The sequence below is a fragment of the Pristiophorus japonicus genome, unplaced genomic scaffold (assembly GCF_044704955.1).
Source record: "Pristiophorus japonicus isolate sPriJap1 unplaced genomic scaffold, sPriJap1.hap1 HAP1_SCAFFOLD_99, whole genome shotgun sequence".
In the NCBI taxonomy this organism is placed as follows: domain Eukaryota; kingdom Metazoa; phylum Chordata; class Chondrichthyes; family Pristiophoridae; genus Pristiophorus; species Pristiophorus japonicus.
This window is the reverse complement of record NW_027254919.1, coordinates 1,651,456-1,665,598: the sequence shown is the minus strand read 5'-3', so window position 1 is coordinate 1,665,598 and position 14,143 is coordinate 1,651,456. Positions and strand designations below refer to the sequence as shown.

Genomic DNA, 14,143 nt, shown 5'->3' with positions numbered 1-14,143 from the left:
ACGCACGTTTTACCTGCCAAGACTGAAGTACAATCTGTGCTGAACAGTGTGAAACAGAAACAGATATTATGAGAAGCCATTGCCTCAACGGCATCTGTGTGAATTGCTTTGCATCGATAATTAACAGACCGTAAATCGGTGAAACTGACGCTGTGATTGCAAAAAGGACAATCCAAAGTGTAATGTTGGAATTGATTTGGCAGATTTTGAGAAAGCTTTCAAATGTTTTGGCATAGTTGGTTCCATGGTGTAATGGTGAGCACTCTGGACTCTAAACTCCAGCGATCCTTGTTCAAATCTCAGGGGAGCCGGAATGTTTGTTGTCCCAGCTGCTGAAAATTTGGACCAAGCATGTAGAAGGCTGCTGTTTGGCAGTTTTGTTGCCTTTGTCATTGATGCTTGATCTGCAAGTCGAGTTTTCAAATCGTGTGTTCAACCGGCAGTTACCTGTTCCAATCAGCAGAGTAGAAATTAGTTTGCTGTTTAATGCTGCCTTTGCCTGCACAATGTGTGCTGAGATTATCTGTGCAATATGCACTCCGCAGCATGAATAAACGCAATGCCTTTTGAAATGCATGGATTGCACTCAACAAAACGTTGCATTTTCTTTACATGCCAAGCATTTTGCATGAATGCATTGCAATGCTAACACACGTTTTACCTGGCAAGACTGAAGTACGATCTGTGCTGAACAGTTTTAAACAGAAACAGCTATTTGAGAACCCATAGCCTCAACGGCATCTGTGTGAATTGCTCTGCATCGATAATTAACAGTCCGTAAATAGGTGAAACTGACGCTGTGAATGCAAAAATATCAATCCAAAGTGTAATGTTGGAGTTGATTTTGTAGATTTTGAGGAATGTTTCAAATGGAAGACCATGGTTGATTCCATGGTGAAATGGTGAGCACTCTGGACTCTAAACTCTAGCAATCCTGGTTCAAATCTCAGGGGAGCCTGAATGCTTGTTGTCCCAGCTGCTGGAAATTCAGGTCAAACAAGTAAAAAACTGCAGGTTTGCAGTTTTGTTGCCTTTGACATTGATGCTTGATCTGCAAGTCGAGTTTTCAAATCGTGTGTTCAACCGGCAGTTCCCTGTTCCAATCAGCAGAGGAAAAATTAGTTTGCTGTTTCATGCTGCATAATGTGTGCTGAGATTATCTGTGCAATAGGCATTCCTCAGGATGAATAAATGCAACGCCTTTTGAAATGCATGCAGTACATGGTTTGCACTCAACAAAACGTTGCATTTTCTTTTCATGCCAAGCATTATGCATGAATGCATTGCAATGCCAACGCACGTTTTACCTGGCAAGACTGAAGTACAATCTGTGCTGAACAGTGTGAAACAGAAACAGATATTATGAGAAGCCATTGCCTCAACGGCATCTGTGTGAATTGCTCTGCATCGATAATTAACAGACCGTTAATCGGTGAAACTGACGCTGTGAATGCAAAAAGGACAATCCAAAGTGTAATGTTGGAATTGATTTGGCAGATTTTGAGAAAGCTTTCAAATATTTTGGCATAGTTGGTTCCATGGTGTAATGGTGAGCACTCTGGACTCTGAATCCAGCGATCCGAGTTCAAATCTCGGTGGAACCTGAATGTTTGTTGTCCCAGCTGCTGAAAATTTGGACCAAGCATGTAGAAGGCTGCTGTTTGGCAGTTTTGTTGCCTTTGTCATTGATGCTTGATCTGCAAGTCGAGTTTTCAAATCGTGTGTTCAACCGGCAGTTACCTGTTCCAATCAGCAGAGTAGAAATTAGTTTGCTGTTTAATGCTGCCTTTGCCTGCACAATGTGTGCTGAGATTATCTGTGCAATATGCACTCCGCAGCATGAATAAACGCAATGCCTTTTGAAATGCATGGATTGCACTCAACAAAACGTTGCATTTTCTTTTCATGCCAAGCATTTTGCATGAATGCATTGCAATGCTAACACACGTTTTACCTGGCAAGACTGAAGTACAATCTGTGCTGAACAGTTTGAAACAGAAACAGCTATTTGAGAACCCATAGCCTCAACGGCATCTGTGTGAATTGCTCTGCATCGATAATTAACAGACCGTAAATAGGTGAAACTGACGCTGTGAATGCAAAAATATCAATCCAAAGTGTAATGTTGGAGTTGATTTTGTAGATTTTGAGGAATGTTTCAAATGGGCGACCGTAGTTGATTCCATGGTGAAATGGTGAGCACTCTGGACTCTCAACTCCAGCAATCCTGGTTCAAATCTCAGGGGAGCCTGAATGGTTGTTGTCCCAGCTGCTGGAAATTCAGGTCAAACAAGCAAAAAACTGCAGGTTTGCAGTTTTGTTGCCTTTGACATTGATGCTTGATCTGCAAGTCGAGTTTTCAAATCGTGTGTTCAACCGGCAGTTCCCTGTTCCAATCAGCAGAGGAAAAATTAGTTTGCTGTTTCATGCTGCATAATGTGTGCTGAGATTATCTGTGCAATATGCATTCCTCAGGATGAATAAATGCAACGCCTTTTGAAATGCATGCAGTACATGGTTTGCACTCAACAAAACGTTGCATTTTCTTTTCATGCCAAGCATTTTGCATGAATGCATTGCAATGCCAACGCACGTTTTACCTGCCAAGACTGAAGTACAATCTGTGCTGAACAGTGTGAAACAGAAACAGATATTTGAGAACCCATAGCCTCAACGGCATCTGTGTGATTTGCTCTGCATCGATAATTAACAGACCGTAAATAGGTGAAACTGACGCTGTGAATGCAAAAATATCAATCCAAAGTGTAATGTTGGAGTTGATTTTGTAGATTTTGAGGAATGTTTCAAATGGGCGACCGTAGTTGATTCCATGGTGAAATGGTGAGCACTCTGGACTCTAAACTCTAGCAATCCTGGTTCAAATCTCAGGGGAGCCTGAATGCTTGTTGTCCCAGCTGCTGGAAATTCAGGTCAAACAAGTAAAAAACTGCAGGTTTGCAGATTTGTTGCTTTTGACATTGATGCTTGATCTGCAAGTCGAGTTTTCAAATCGTGTGTTCAACCGGCAGTTCCCTGTTCCAATCAGCAGAGGAAAAATTAGTTTGCTGTTTCATGCTGCATAATGTGTGCTGAGATTATCTGTGCAATATGCATTCCTCAGGATGAATAAATGCAACGCCTTTTGAAATGCATGCAGTACATGGTTTGCACTCAACAAAACGTTGCATTTTCTTTTCATGCCAAGCATCATGCATGAATGCATTGCAATGCCAACGCACGTTTTACCTGGCAAGACTGAAGTACAATCTGTGGTGAACAGTGTGAAACAGAAACAGATATTATGAGAAGCCATTGCCTCAACGGCATCTGTGTGAATTGCTCTGCATCGATAATTAACAGACCGTAAATCGGTGAAACTGACGCTGTGAATGCAAAAAGGACAATCCAAAGTGTAATGTTGGAATTGATTTGGCAGATTTTGAGAAAGCTTTCAAATGTTTTGGCATAGTTGGTTCCATGGTGTAATGGTGAGCACTCTGGTCTCTGAATCCAGCGATCCGAGTTCAAATCTCGGTGTAACCTGAATGTTTGTTGTCCCAGCTGCTGAAAATTTGGACCAAGCATGTAGAAGGCTGCTGTTTGGCAGTTTTGTTGCCTTTGTCATTGATGCTTGATCTGCAAGTCGAGTTTTCAAATCGTGTGTTCAACCGGCAGTTACCTGTTCCAATCAGCAGAGTAGAAATTAGTTTGTTGTTTAATGCTGCCTTTGCCTGCACAATGTGTGCTGAGATTATCTGTGCAATATGCACTCCGCAGCATGAATAAACGCAATGCCTTTTGAAATGCATGGATTGCACTCAACAAAACGTTGCATTTTCTTTTCATGCCAAGCATTTTGCATGAATGCATTGCAATGCTAACACACGTTTTACCTGGCAAGACTGAAGTACAATCTGTGCTGAACAGTTTGAAACAGAAACAGCTATTTGAGAACCCATAGCCTCAACGGCATCTGTGTGAATTGCTCTGCATCGATAATTAACAGACCGTAAATAGGTGAAACTGATGCTGTGAATGCAAAAATATCAATCCAAAGTGTAATGTTGGAGTTGATTTTGTAGATTTTGAGGAATGTTTCAAATGGGCGACCGTAGTTGATTCCATGGTGAAATGGTGAGCACTCTGGACTCTCAACTCCAGCAATCCTGGTTCAAATCTCAGGGGAGCCTGAATGGTTGTTGTCCCAGCTGCTGGAAATTCAGGTCAAACAAGTAAAAAACTGCAGGTTTGCAGTTTTGTTGCCTTTGACATTGATGCTTGATCTGCAAGTCGAGTTTTCAAATCGTGTGTTCAACCGGCAGTTCCCTGTTCCAATCAGCAGAGGAAAAATTAGTTTGCTGTTTCATGCTGCATAATGTGTGCTGAGATTATCTGTGCAATATGCATTCCTCAGGATGAATAAATGCAACGCCTTTTGAAATGCATGCAGTACATGGTTTGCACTCAACAAAACGTTGCATTTTCTTTTCATGCCAATCATTTTGCATGAATGCATTGCAATGCCAACGCACGTTTTACCTGCCAAGACTGAAGTACAATCTGTGCTGAACAGTGTGAAACAGAAACAGATATTATGAGAAGCCATTGCCTCAACGGCATCTGTGTGAATTGCTCTGCATCGATAATTAACAGACCGTAAATCGGTGAAACTGACGCTGTGAATGCAAAAAGGACAATCCAAAGTGTAATGTTGGAATTGATTTGGCAGATTTTGAGAAAGCTTTCAAATGTTTTGGCATAGTTGGTTCCATGGTGTAATGGTGAGCACTCTGGACTCTGAATCCAGCGATCCGAGTTCAAATCTCGGTGGAACCTGAATGTTTGTTGTCCCAGCTGCTGAAAATTTGGACAAAGCATGTAGAAGGCTGCTGTTTGGCAGTTTTGTTGCCTTTGTCATTGATGCTTGATCTGCAAGTCGAGTTTTCAAATCGTGTGTTCAACCTGCAGTGAGCTGTTCCAATCAGCAGAGTAGAAATTAGTTTGTTGTTTAATGCTGCCTTTGCCTGCACAATGTGTGCTGAGATTATCTGTGCAATATGCACTCCGCAGCATGAATAAACGCAATGCCTTTTGAAATGCATGGATTGCACTCAACAAAACGTTGCATTTTCTTTTCATGCCAAGCATTTTGCATGAATGCATTGCAATGCTAACACACGTTTTAGCTGGCAAGACTGAAGTACAATCTGTGCTGAACAGTTTGAAACAGAAACAGCTATTTGAGAACCCATAGCCTCAACGGCATCTGTGTGAATTGCTCTGCATCGATAATTAACAGACCGTAAATAGGTGAAACTGACGCTGTGAATGCAAAAATATCAATCCAAAGTGTAATGTTGGAGTTGATTTTGTAGATTTTGAGGAATGTTTCAAATGGGCGACCGTAGTTAATTCCATGGTGAAATGGTGAGCACTCTGGACTCTAAACTCTAGCAATCCTGGTTCAAATCTCAGGGGAGCCTGAATGCTTGTTGTCCCAGCTGCTGGAAATTCAGGTCAAACAAGTAAAAAACTGCAGGTTTGCAGTTTTGTTGCCTTTGTCATTGATGCTTGATCTGCAAGTCGAGTTTTCAAATCGTGTGTTCAACCGGCAGTTACCTGTTCCAATCAGCAGAGTAGAAATTAGTTTGCTGTTTCATGCTGCATAATGTGTGCTGAGATTATCTGTGCAATATGCATTCTTCAGGATGAATAAATGCAACGCCTTTTGAAATGCATGCAGTACATGGTTTGCACTCAACAAAACGTTGCATTTTCTTTTCATGCCAAGCATTTTGCATGAATGCATTGCAATGCCAACGCACGTTTTACCTGCCAAGACTGAAGTACAATCTGTGCTGAACAGTGTGAAACAGAAACAGATATTATGAGAAGCCATTGCCTCAACGGCATCTGTGTGAATTGCTTTGCATCGATAATTAACAGACCGTAAATCGGTGAAACTGACGCTGTGATTGCAAAAAGGACAATCCAAAGTGTAATGTTGGAATTGATTTGGCAGATTTTGAGAAAGCTTTCAAATGTTTTGGCATAGTTGGTTCCATGGTGTAATGGTGAGCACTCTGGACTCTAAACTCCAGCGATCCTTGTTCAAATCTCAGGGGAGCCGGAATGTTTGTTGTCCCAGCTGCTGAAAATTTGGACCAAGCATGTAGAAGGCTGCTGTTTGGCAGTTTTGTTGCCTTTGTCATTGATGCTTGATCTGCAAGTCGAGTTTTCAAATCGTGTGTTCAACCGGCAGTTACCTGTTCCAATCAGCAGAGTAGAAATTAGTTTGCTGTTTAATGCTGCCTTTGCCTGCACAATGTGTGCTGAGATTATCTGTGCAATATGCACTCCGCAGCATGAATAAACGCAATGCCTTTTGAAATGCATGGATTGCACTCAACAAAACGTTGCATTTTCTTTACATGCCAAGCATTTTGCATGAATGCATTGCAATGCTAACACACGTTTTACCTGGCAAGACTGAAGTACAATCTGTGCTGAACAGTTTGAAACAGAAACAGCTATTTGAGAACCCATAGCCTCAACGGCATCTGTGTGATTTGCTCTGCATCGATAATTAACAGACCGTAAATAGGTGAAACTGACGCTGTGAATGCAAAAATATCAATCCAAAGTGTAATGTTGGAGTTGATTTTGTAGATTTTGAGGAATGTTTCAAATGGGCGACCGTAGTTGATTCCATGGTGAAATGGTGAGCACTCTGGACTCTAAACTCTAGCAATCCTGGTTCAAATCTCAGGGGAGCCTGAATGCTTGTTGTCCCAGCTGCTGGAAATTCAGGTCAAACAAGTAAAAAACTGCAGGTTTGCAGATTTGTTGCTTTTGACATTGATGCTTGATCTGCAAGTCGAGTTTTCAAATCGTGTGTTCAACCGGCAGTTCCCTGTTCCAATCAGCAGAGGAAAAATTAGTTTGCTGTTTCATGCTGCATAATGTGTGCTGAGATTATCTGTGCAATGTGCATTCCTCAGGATGAATAAATGCAACGCCTTTTGAAATGCATGCAGTACATGGTTTGCACTTAACAAAACGTTGCATTTTCTTTTCATGCCAAGCATCATGCATGAATGCATTGCAATGCCAACGCACGTTTTACCTGGCAAGACTGAAGTACAATCTGTGGTGAACAGTGTGAAACAGAAACAGATATTATGAGAAGCCATTGCCTCAACGGCATCTGTGTGAATTGCTCTGCATCGATAATTAACAGACCGTAAATCGGTGAAACTGACGCTGTGAATGCAAAAAGGACAATCCAAAGTGTAATGTTGGAATTGATTTGGCAGATTTTGAGAAAGCTTTCAAATGTTTTGGCATAGTTGGTTCCATGGTGTAATGGTGAGCACTCTGGACTCTGAATCCAGTGATCCGAGTTCAAATCTCGGTGGAACCTGAATGTTTGTTGTCCCAGCTGCTGAAAATTTGGACCAAGCATGTAAAAGGCTGCTGTTTGGCAGTTTTGTTGCCTTTGTCATTGATGCTTGATCTGCAAGTCGAGTTTTCAAATCGTGTGTTCAACCGGCAGTGAGCTGTTCCAATCAGCAGAGTAGAAATTAGTTTGTTGTTTAATGCTGCCTTTGCCTGCACAATGTGTGCTGAGATTATCTGTGCAATATGCACTCCGCAGCATGAATAAACGCAATGCCTTTTGAAATGCATGGATTGCACTCAACAAAACGTTGCATTTTCTTTTCATGCCAAGCATTTTGCATGAATGCATTGCAATGCTAACACACGTTTTAGCTGGCAAGACTGAAGTACAATCTGTGCTGAACAGTTTGAAACAGAAACAGCTATTTGAGAACCCATAGCCTCAACGGCATCTGTGTGAATTGCTCTGCATCGATAATTAACAGACCGTAAATAGGTGAAACTGACGCTGTGAATGCAAAAATATCAATCCAAAGTGTAATGTTGGAGTTGATTTTGTAGATTTTGAGGAATGTTTCAAATGGGCGACCGTAGTTAATTCCATGGTGAAATGGTGAGCACTCTGGACTCTAAACTCTAGCAATCCTGGTTCAAATCTCAGGGGAGCCTGAATGCTTGTTGTCCCAGCTGCTGGAAATTCAGGTCAAACAAGTAAAAAACTGCAGGTTTGCAGTTTTGTTGCCTTTGACATTGATGCTTGATCTGCAAGTCGAGTTTTCAAATCGTGTGTTCAACCGGCAGTTCCCTGTTCCAATCAGCAGAGGAAAAATTAGTTTGCTGTTTCATGCTGCATAATGTGTGCTGAGATTATCTGTGCAATAGGCATTCCTCAGGATGAATAAATGCAACGCCTTTTGAAATGCATGCAGTACATGGTTTGCACTCAACAAAACGTTGCATTTTCTTTTCATGCCAAGCATTATGCATGAATGCATTGCAATGCCAACGCACATTTTACCTGGCAAGACTGAAGTACAATCTGTGCTGAACAGTGTGAAACAGAAACAGATATTATGAGAAGCCATTGCCTCAACGGCATCTGTGTGAATTGCTCTGCATCGATAATTAACAGACCGTAAATCGGTGAAACTGACGCTGTGAATGCAAAAAGGACAATCCAAAGTGTAATGTTGGAATTGATTTGGCAGATTTTGAGAAAGCTTTTAAATGTTTTGGCATAGTTGGTTCCATGGTGTAATGGTGAGCACTCTGGACTCTGAATCCAGCGATCCGAGTTCAAATCTCGGTGGAACCTGAATGTTTGTTGTCCCAGCTGCTGAAAATTTGGACCAAGCATGTAGAAGGCTGCTGTTTGGCAGTTTTGTTGCCTTTGTCATTGATGCTTGATCTGCAAGTCGAGTTTTCAAATCGTGTGTTCAACCGGCAGTTCCCTGTTGCAATCAGCAGAGGAAAAATTAGTTTGCTGTTTCATGCTGCATAATGTGTGCTGAGATTATCTGTGCAATATGCATTCCTCAGGATGAATAAATGCAACGCCTTTTGAAATGCATGCAGTACATGGTTTGCACTCAACAAAACGTTGCATTTTCTTTTCATGCCAAGCATCATGCATGAATGCATTGCAATGCCAACGCACGTTTTACCTGGCAAGACTGAAGTACAATCTGTGGTGAACAGTGTGAAACAGAAACAGATATTATGAGAAGCCATTGCCTCAACGGCATCTGTGTGAATTGCTCTGCATCGATAATTAACAGACCGTAAATCGGTGAAACTGACGCTGTGAATGCAAAAAGGACAATCCAAAGTGTAATGTTGGAATTGATTTGGCAGATTTTGAGAAAGCTTTCAAATGTTTTGGCATAGTTGGTTCCATGGTGTAATGGTGAGCACTCTGGACTCTGAATCCAGCGATCCGAGTTCAAATCTCGGTAGAACCTGAATGTTTGTTGTCCCAGCTGCTGAAAATTTGGACCAAGCATGTAAAAGGCTGCTGTTTGGCAGTTTTGTTGCCTTTGTCATTGATGCTTGATCTGCAAGTCGAGTTTTCAAATCGTGTGTTCAACCGGCAGTTACCTGTTCCAATCAGCAGAGTAGAAATTAGTTTGTTGTTTAATGCTGCCTTTGCCTGCACAATGTGTGCTGAGATTATCTGTGCAATATGCACTCCGCAGCATGAATAAACGCAATGCCTTTTGAAATGCATGGATTGCACTCAACAAAACGTTGCATTTTCTTTTCATGCCAAGCATTTTGCATGAATGCATTGCAATGCTAACACACGTTTTAGCTGGCAAGACTGAAGTACAATCTGTGCTGAACAGTTTGAAACAGAAACAGCTATTTGAGAACCCATAGCCTCAACGGCATCTGTGTGAATTGCTCTGCATCGATAATTAACAGACCGTAAATAGGTGAAACTGACGCTGTGAATGCAAAAATATCAATCCAAAGTGTAATGTTGGAGTTGATTTTGTAGATTTTGAGGAATGTTTCAAATGGGCGACCGTAGTTAATTCCATGGTGAAATGGTGAGCACTCTGGACTCTAAACTCTAGCAATCCTGGTTCAAATCTCAGGGGAGCCTGAATGCTTGTTGTCCCAGCTGCTGGAAATTCAGGTCAAACAAGTAAAAAACTGCAGGGTTGCAGTTTTGTTGCCTTTGACATTGATGCTTGATCTGCAAGTCGAGTTTTCAAATCGTGTGTTCAACCGGCAGTTCCCTGTTCCAATCAGCAGAGGAAAAATTAGTTTGCTGTTTCATGCTGCATAATGTGTGCTGAGATTATCTGTGCAATAGGCATTCCTCAGGATGAATAAATGAAACGCCTTTTGAAATGCATGCAGTACATGGTTTGCACTCAACAAAACGTTGCATTTTCTTTTCATGCCAAGCATTATGCATGAATGCATTGCAATGCCAACGCACGTTTTACCTGGCAAGACTGAAGTACAATCTGTGCTGAACAGTGTGAAACAGAAACAGATATTATGAGAAGCCATTGCCTCAACGGCATCTGTGTGAATTGCTCTGCATCGATAATTAACAGACCGTAAATCGGTGAAACTGACGCTGTGAATGCAAAAAGGACAATCCAAAGTGTAATGTTGGAATTGATTTGGCAGATTTTGAGAAAGCTTTCAAATGTTTTGGCATAGTTGGTTCCATGGTGTAATGGTGAGCACTCTGGACTCTGAATCCAGCGATCCGAGTTCAAATCTTGGTGGAACCTGAATGTTTGTTGTCCCAGCTGCTGAAAATTTGGACCAAGCATGTAGAAGGCTGCTGTTTGGCAGTTTTGTTGCCTTTGTCATTGATGCTTGATCTGCAAGTCGAGTTTTCAAATCGTGTGTTCAACCGGCAGTTACCTGTTCCAATCAGCAGAGTAGAAATTAGTTTGCTGTTTCATGCTGCATAATGTGTGCTGAGATTATCTGTGCAATATGCATTCTTCAGGATGAATAAATGCAATGCCTTTTGAAATGCATGCAGTACATGGTTTGCACTCAACAAAACGTTGCATTTTCTTTTCATGCCAAGCATTTTGCATGAATGCATTGCAATGCCAACGCACGTTTTACCTGCCAAGACTGAAGTACAATCTGTGCTGAACAGTGTGAAACAGAAACAGATATTATGAGAAGCCATTGCCTCAACGGCATCTGTGTGAATTGCTCTGCATCGATAATTAACAGACCGTAAATCGGTGAAACTGACGCTGTGATTGCAAAAAGGACAATCCAAAGTGTAATGTTGGAATTGATTTGGCAGATTTTGAGAAAGCTTTCAAATGTTTTGGCATAGTTGGTTCCATGGTGTAATGGTGAGCACTCTGGACTCTAAACTCCAGCGATCCTTGTTCAAATCTCAGGGGAGCCGGAATGTTTGTTGTCCCAGCTGCTGAAAATTTGGACCAAGCATGTAGAAGGCTGCTGTTTGGCAGTTTTGTTGCCTTTGTCATTGATGCTTGATCTGCAAGTCGAGTTTTCAAATCGTGTGTTCAACCGGCAGTTACCTGTTCCAATCAGCAGAGTAGAAATTAGTTTGTTGTTTAATGCTGCCTTTGCCTGCACAATGTGTGCTGAGATTATCTGTGCAATATGCACTCCGCAGCATGAATAAACGCAATGCCTTTTGAAATGCATGGATTGCACTCAACAAAACGTTGCATTTTCTTTACATGCCAAGCATTTTGCATGAATGCATTGCAATGCTAACACACGTTTTACCTGGCAAGACTGAAGTACAATCTGTGCTGAACAGTTTTAAACAGAAACAGCTATTTGAGAACCCATAGCCTCAACGGCATCTGTGTGAATTGCTCTGCATCGATAATTAACAGACCGTAAATAGGTGAAACTGACGCTGTGAATGCAAAAATATCAATCCAAAGTGTAATGTTGGAGTTGATTTTGTAGATTTTGAGGAATGTTTCAAATGGAAGACCATTGTTGATTCCATGGTGAAATGGTGAGCACTCTGGACTCTAAACTCTAGCAATCCTGGTTCAAATCTCAGGGTAGCCTGAATGGCTGTTGTCCCAGCTGCTGGAAATTCAGGTCAAACAAGTAAAAAACTGCAGGTTTGCAGTTTTGTTGCCTTTGACATTGATGCTTGATCTGCAAGTCGAGTTTTCAAATCGTGTGTTCAACCGGCAGTTCCCTGTTCCAATCAGCAGAGGAAAAATTAGTTTGCTGTTTCATGCTGCATAATGTGTGCTGAGATTATCTGTGCAATAGGCATTCCTCAGGATGAATAAATGCAACGCCTTTTGAAATGCATGCAGTACATGGTTTGCACTCAACAAAACGTTGCATTTTCTTTTCATGCCAAGCATTATGCATGAATGCATTGCAATGCCAACGCACGTTTTACCTGGCAAGACTGAAGTACAATCTGTGCTGAACAGTGTGAAACAGAAACAGATATTATGAGAAGCCATTGCCTCAACGGCATCTGTGTGAATTGCTCTGCATCGATAATTAACAGACCGTTAATCGGTGAAACTGACGCTGTGAATGCAAAAAGGACAATCCAAAGTGTAATGTTGGAATTGATTTGGCAGATTTTGAGAAAGCTTTCAAATGTTTTGGCATAGTTGGTTCCATGGTGTAATGGTGAGCACTCTGGACTCTGAATCCAGCGATCAGAGTTCAAATCTTGGTGGAACCTGAATGTTTGTTGTCCCAGCTGCTGAAAATTTGGACCAAGCATGTAGAAGGCTGCTGTTTGGCAGTTTTGTTGCCTTTGTCATTGATGCTTGATCTGCAAGTCGAGTTTTCAAATCGTGTGTTCAACCGGCAGTTACCTGTTCCAATCAGCAGAGTAGAAATTAGTTTGCTGTTTAATGCTGCCTTTGCCTGCACAATGTGTGCTGAGATTATCTGTGCAATATGCACTCCGCAGCATGAATAAATGCAATGCCTTTTGAAATGCATGGATTGCACTCAACAAAACATTGCATTTTCTTTTCATGCCAAGCATTTTGCATGAATGCATTGCAATGCTAACACACGTTTTACCTGGCAAGACTGAAGTACAATCTGTGCTGAACAGTTTGAAACAGAAACAGCTATTTGAGAACCCATAGCCTCAACGGCATCTGTGTGAATTGCTCTGCATCGATAATTAACAGACCGTAAATAGGTGAAACTGACGCTGTGAATGCAAAAATATCAATCCAAAGTGTAATGTTGGAGTTGATTTTGTAGATTTTGAGGAATGTTTCAAATGGGCGACCGCAGTTGATTTCATGGTGAAATGGTGATCACTCTGGACTCTAAACTCTAGCAATCCTGATTCAAATCTCAGGAGAGCCTGAATGCTTGTTGTCCCAGCTGCTGGAAATTCAGGTCAAGCAAGTAAAAAACTGCAGGTTTGCAGTTTTGTTGCCTTTGTCATTGATGCTTGATCTGCAAGTCGAGTTTTCAAATCGTGTGTTCAACCGGCAGTTCCCTGTTGCAATCAGCAGAGGAAAAATTAGTTTGCTGTTTCATGCTGCATAATGTGTGCTGAGATTATCTGTGCAATATATTCCTCAGGATGAAGAAATGCAACGCCTTTTGAAATGCATGCAGTACATGGTTTGCACTCAACAAAACGTTGCATTTTCTTTTCATGCCAAGCATTTTGCAGGAATGCATTGCAATGCCAACGCACGTTTTACCTGGCAAGACTGAAGTACAATCTGTGGTGAACAGTGTGAAACAGAAACAGATATTATGAGAAGCCATTGCCTCAACGGCATCTGTGTGAATTGCTCTGCATCGATAATTAACAGACCGTAAATCGGTGAAACTGACGCTGTGAATGCAAAAAGGACAATCCAAAGTGTAATGTTGGAATTGATTTGGCAGATTTTGAGAAAGCTTTCAAATGTTTTGGCATAGTTGGTTCCATGGTGTAATGGTGAGCACTCTGGACTCTGAATCCAGCGATCCGAGTTCAAATCTCGGTGGAACCTGAATGTTTGTTGTCCCAGCTGCTGAAAATTTGGACCAAGCATGTAGAAGGCTGCTGTTTGGCAGTTTTGTTGCCTTTGTCATTGATGCTTGATCTGCAAGTCGAGTTTTCAAATCGTGTGTTCAACCAGCAGTTACCTGTTCCAATCAGCAGAGTAGAAATTAGTTTGCTGTTTAATGCTGCCTTTGCCTGCACAATGTGTGCTGAGATTATCTGTGCAATATGCACTCCGCAGCATGAATAAACGCAATGCCTTTT

At 41.6% G+C, this 14,143-nt stretch overlaps 9 non-coding genes across 9 annotated transcripts; all 9 read left to right on the top strand.

Moving 5' to 3' along the window:
• Window positions 1–1,532: 1,532 nt before the first annotated feature.
• On the top strand, window positions 1,533–1,604 carry trnaq-cug (transfer RNA glutamine (anticodon CUG)). The gene has a single exon. It is a non-coding gene; the product is annotated as a tRNA-Gln (tRNA).
• A 1,867-nt stretch (window positions 1,605–3,471) lies between these two features.
• Window positions 3,472–3,543, top strand: trnaq-cug (transfer RNA glutamine (anticodon CUG)). Its single transcript has one exon. It is a non-coding gene; the product is annotated as a tRNA-Gln (tRNA).
• A 1,221-nt stretch (window positions 3,544–4,764) lies between these two features.
• On the top strand, window positions 4,765–4,836 carry trnaq-cug (transfer RNA glutamine (anticodon CUG)). Its single transcript has one exon. It is a non-coding gene; the product is annotated as a tRNA-Gln (tRNA).
• A 2,515-nt stretch (window positions 4,837–7,351) lies between these two features.
• Window positions 7,352–7,423, top strand: trnaq-cug (transfer RNA glutamine (anticodon CUG)). The gene has a single exon. It is a non-coding gene; the product is annotated as a tRNA-Gln (tRNA).
• Window positions 7,424–8,644: 1,221 nt separating this feature from the next.
• On the top strand, window positions 8,645–8,716 carry trnaq-cug (transfer RNA glutamine (anticodon CUG)). The gene has a single exon. It is a non-coding gene; the product is annotated as a tRNA-Gln (tRNA).
• Window positions 8,717–9,290: 574 nt separating this feature from the next.
• On the top strand, window positions 9,291–9,362 carry trnaq-cug (transfer RNA glutamine (anticodon CUG)). Its single transcript has one exon. It is a non-coding gene; the product is annotated as a tRNA-Gln (tRNA).
• Window positions 9,363–10,583: 1,221 nt separating this feature from the next.
• trnaq-cug (transfer RNA glutamine (anticodon CUG)) lies at window positions 10,584–10,655 on the top strand. The gene has a single exon. It is a non-coding gene; the product is annotated as a tRNA-Gln (tRNA).
• A 1,868-nt stretch (window positions 10,656–12,523) lies between these two features.
• Window positions 12,524–12,595, top strand: trnaq-cug (transfer RNA glutamine (anticodon CUG)). The gene has a single exon. It is a non-coding gene; the product is annotated as a tRNA-Gln (tRNA).
• A 1,219-nt stretch (window positions 12,596–13,814) lies between these two features.
• On the top strand, window positions 13,815–13,886 carry trnaq-cug (transfer RNA glutamine (anticodon CUG)). Its single transcript has one exon. It is a non-coding gene; the product is annotated as a tRNA-Gln (tRNA).
• Window positions 13,887–14,143: the final 257 nt, after the last annotated feature.